Genomic DNA, 4,697 nt, shown 5'->3' with positions numbered 1-4,697 from the left:
GGAATGTGGGAATCACAGCGGGGCTATCCCAGCCGTGGGCTGGCTCCATCCCCTGCTGCAGCAGAGCTGGGCACCTCTGCCACGAGCTCTGACAACACGGCAGCCCCCAGCCCTGTTAATAGCCGCCCCTAAGTGGGATTCTGGGCAAAACCCCGCTGTCCAGCAGGGGAAGGAGGCTCCCCCGTGCTGGTAATAAGTGTTTTATTGCTTCCTGTTGTGTGAGACATCTGACGGCAGGCCGGGGCCGAAAGCTGGCGCAGCAGATGGAGAGCCCCCCTCGCTCCCTCCCCTGCTCCCTGTTTACACAGTCTCCCTGGAGATGCGCCGCGCAGGCTCCTCCAGCTCCCGGGGGAAGGGAGGGAGCTTCACCTCGCTCCCCCCGCCCCGAAAGCCTTGTTCCCGTTAAGGCAGGGAAACCCAAATGAGGCACACGAGGTGGAAATGCCGCGCTGGGAATGCCGAAAGGTCCGTGGGCAAGGACCCTCTGCAAGGGATCCCTGTGGGGACAGCAGCCAGTGCCAGGGGGTCACCACAGCCCCTGCCCTTCATTTCCCCCTGGGGAATGGCTGCGAGGGTGTTTGGGCACCGGGGGAATGGCTGGGAGGGTGTTTGGGCACCGGGGAATGGCTGGGAGGGTGTTTGGGCACCAGGAGAATGGCTGGGAGGGTGTTTGGGCACAGGGAGAATGTCTGGGAGGGTGTTTGGGCACCGGGGAATGGCTGGGAGGGTGTTTGGGCACAGGGAGAATGGCTGGGAGGGTGTTTGGGCACCAGGAGAATGCCTGCGAGGGTGTTTGGGCACTGGGGAATGGCTGGGAGGGTGTTTGGGCACTGGGGAATGGCTGGGAGGGTGTTTGGGCACTGGGAGAATGGCTGCGAGGGTGTTTGGGCACTGGGGGAATGGCTGGGAGGTTGTTTGGGCACCAGGGAATGGCTGTGAGGGTGTTTGGGCACCAGGGAATGGCTGGGAGTGTGTTTGGGCACCTGGGGAATGGCTGGGAGGCTGTCTGGGCACCTGGGGAATGGCTGGGAGGGTGTTTGGGCACTGGGAGAATGCCTGGGAGGGTGTTTAGACACCAGGAGAATGGCTGGGAGGGTGTTTGGGCACTGGGAGAATGCCTGGGAGGGTGTTTGGGCACTGGGGAATGGCTGGGAGGGTGTTTGGGCACTGGGGGAATGGCTGGGAGGATGTTTGGGCACCAGGGAATGGCTGGGAGGATGTTTGGGCACCCCACTGCCCCCAGGCAGCACCACAGCCCTGGAACATCCTCCTGTGACGCCTCTCCGTGCCCAGAATAACCATCCCCACGGCACAGGGCAGCCAAAAACAGCCGTGGAGGGAGCGGGGGCGGAGGGAACCCGCGGGATTTGGCCACAGTCTCCAGCTCCCGGGGCAGGCAGTGCCGGGCTGGCAGGACCAGGAGCTGAGCATCCCGCTGGGACCCCCAGGCAGGCGATGCCAGCGGGATGTAGGAGGTGAGGAGCTGTCGTGATGCACCCCAGCAGCAATCCAGCTCTGGGGTACACCCTCAGCACACCGTGCCCCAAATCCTTGCCCTGAACGCCCAGCTGGAGCCTTTCAGGTGCCTGTGGCTGTGGAAAGCCCTTCTGCCACGCTGGGCCAGGCTGAGCCTGCCCGAGGGGATGAGCTCAGGCTGGGCTCGGGAAGGTGATCCTGCAGGTTCCAGCTGCAGCAGCATCAGGGAAAGGCCCCCCGAGGGTCTCCTGGGGAAAGAAAGGGCTCTGTAGGAAATAATATTTTTTTTTAATTTATTTTTAATAGCCTCTTGGTGATTTTAGAGGCTTGGTGAAGATGTTTAGCACAGAGGAGGGCTCTGGGATGGACCCTTATGAATGATCCCACTGATATTCCCTAAAGCCTTCACTTTTGGGCAACAGGGAATATGCAGTGCAACACCCTCTTAGCCCCCTGCCCAGCCAGGAAAGGTCTCTTTGCCTTAAAGAAACTGGCTTTGTTCTGCAAACCCTCCCCTCTGCAGCCTGATCCCAGAGAGCATCCCACCAGCCCAGGGATTGGGTGTGGGATTGGGGCTGGAGCAGGCAAGGCATTGCCATTCCCCTGCAGAGGAAAGGCCCCTCGGGGCCCCCACTGATGGAGGGGACTCCAACACCTCCCCCAGGAGCAGATGCTGCAGATCCCGAGTGCCTGGGGGTGGGATGGCACGTGTCCTGTCCCTCCATGGCGTCCCCCTCCTCTGGGGTGACACAGTCTGCCCTCACCAGCCGCCTCCCAGTGCCCTGGCACAGAACTGGGGTTTTCCAGGGCTTTTTTTCCCAGTTCCCCTCCACACACCAGCCCCTGCAGGTTCACAGGGTTCTGGAATTTCCCTGGCTGCTGCTTTGGGCCATGTGGCCTCATTCTGGGAACTTCTTTAGGGGCACTTTGCCCACCAGCCCTGCTCCTCACACACACCTTGCCCAGCTCCCCACAGGCTGCTGCAAAGATGGAAGCTTTCAAAGCCAAGGCAAGGCAGGGATTTTGGAGCTGATAACATTTTTAAGAGCTGCTCTGAGTCCAGGCAACGATGGTTTTTCCTTTAATATTTAATGCATTTTTTCCCCTTTTTTTTACTGAACACACATGCAAGGGAGCACTCAGAGCTGCTGCAGGGAGCTGGGCACTGCAGGAACACCACGGCCAGCCTGACCCAGCAGCGTGGGGCTGCTTCAAAGCCAAGGTTGCCAGAAGGGCATTTTCCAGCCTGTGGGAAAAGCAAAACCCTGGAAAACTGCAATGAAAAAGCCACTTGGACCAGCACAGCAAGAAATGCTGGGGAGAGGATCCTGCACAGCAAAGATCAGCCCTTTGCCAGCAGGAGCAGCACAGTTATCCCCAAGGTTTCCAGGTGCAAGGAGCTGCTGTTGCTGGAGTGTTTGCACGTGGGAGAGGTGAAAGCCCTTTCCCTGTGTCTGAATTCTCTAGGGGTTTGGCTCCTGCTGGCTGGAGGCTGCAGAGCGACCTCTGGGACAATGGGATCCTGGAGCAGCAGCATCGAGGGAGTCCTCAGCTCTGCGACACCCAGAAAGAGCAAAGGGGAAGGATCTGACCCGGCACAGCCCCGGGGACGTAGCCCTGAGGTCCCCAGCTCCATCATGCTGGCTGGGGAACAGGACAGGAGCGGGAGTCCCAGGCTGTCCCCAGGCAGGGGCCGCCAAACAGAAGCAGCTGCAGGAGGTGACTGAAGGGCGATGCCCCTGGAAACCCCCCTGGCCAGGGCAGCACAGCCACGGAGGGGTGTGGGGAGGTTTTTGAAGCCTTTTCCTCCGTGGTCTCTGTGCAGGCAGAACAAAGCCTCTGACACCATTTCTCAGGCACAGCCCCAGCAGAGCAGCACAAAGAAAAGGGATGTTTAAGAGACAACCCACAAGCAGCTGATAACCTCTGACCTCTGCCTGCAGAAACGGGAGGTGGTTGGGAAGAGAAGGTGCAGAAGGTGCCTGTTCCCCTGGGAGAGACACAGACCCACTCACCCCAGCAGGGCCAGCCCAGCCATGGGGAACAGAGCCCTGGGGTGAGAGGAGGCAGGAGCAAACACGCTGTGGTTTGGGGGCTTTTTTTGCTAAAGTTTCAGTTCTGCAGCCCCAGTTCACATCCCCCCAGCACAAGGAATGGTGTGGGAGTGCCGGGCCCGACACGGGGCTCTGCCCCTGCTCGCAGCACTGCACGCTCGGCAGCTCCGCACCTGAGCTGCGCCAGCAGGTGCCGGGAGGGGGCTGAGCACAGCCACAGCAGCATCATTTGCACCGGCAGCAGGGAGAGAGCAGCAGCAGCAGCAGCAGAGCCGGGCTCCAGTGGCTTCCCCCGCGGTGGCCCGAGGGAGGGAAGGAGGTGTCCTCAGAGGTGGTGCTGCTCGGACAATCCTCTCTCAGGTACAGGGAGGGGACTTGTTGTGATGCGCTAGATAGTAATTTGGATGCTGCACTGGGGTTGTGTTACATGAATGTTTCCCCCGTCCCCTCAGATGGTGTATCCCTCGGATAAGGTGGTCTGTCCCCTGTAGCCTCTCCCTTCGCCCCTCCTCACTGGTGTCCCCTTGGCTGCAGCCTTCCGTCCCCGCCTCCCATTCCGCGGGTATAAATGTCCCTTGGGTTTGGAGCTCTCTCTTTTTTTCACCTGGAAGCCCCACGATGCAGATGTCCCCTTCCAGCTAATAAACAGGACATCGGAACCACGTGGAGAAAGAGCGCTTCTCGTCCTTTACTTCATCCATGTAGGATCCATGTGGGCTTAAATCCCAAGCTAGCCGGAGGGATTTACAGCCCGAAACCCACGGGTTCCGTCAGGGACTCTTGGGGATGATCCTGTGCGAGGGGAGGAGTTGGACTCCATGATCCTTGTGGGTTCCTCCCAACTCAGCTTTTTCTGTGATTTAGTAGCAGGAAAAAAACATAAATAAAATAGAATTACAGGACAACACGGGGGCAGCTGAGAAAGTTGGGATGCACCCATCTCCCTTCAGACACGCTCCCAGGAGACACAGAGAGCACAAACAGATCCTGCTGGTGCAGGTCCCTGGCATTCCCCAGAGAGGGGCCCAGAGAGCTCCATCCCAGCAGCATGCAGCAGGAGAGGCTTGTCCTTCTTGAAGGCACCAAGATCAGGCAGAACAAACCACTGTAAGATGGAAAATGTTGAATTGTGTCTGCTGATACAGAGCTGAACACCCCTTTTTGCTC

At 59.3% G+C, this 4,697-nt stretch overlaps 1 long non-coding RNA gene across 1 annotated transcript; it reads left to right on the top strand.

Annotated features, from left to right (window-relative positions):
• The first annotated feature begins 241 nt into the window (after positions 1-241).
• LOC119709820 lies at positions 242-4,452 on the top strand. The gene is made up of 3 exons (XR_005259427.1): positions 242-465; positions 1,294-1,475; positions 2,609-4,452. It is a non-coding gene; the product is annotated as an uncharacterized LOC119709820 (long non-coding RNA).
• Positions 4,453-4,697: the final 245 nt, after the last annotated feature.

This window comes from Motacilla alba, chromosome 19, assembly GCF_015832195.1.
Source record: "Motacilla alba alba isolate MOTALB_02 chromosome 19, Motacilla_alba_V1.0_pri, whole genome shotgun sequence".
Taxonomy (NCBI): Eukaryota; Metazoa; Chordata; class Aves; order Passeriformes; family Motacillidae; genus Motacilla; species Motacilla alba.
The sequence above is the reverse complement of the archived record's forward strand: the minus strand, read 5'-3'. Positions and strand labels throughout refer to the sequence as shown.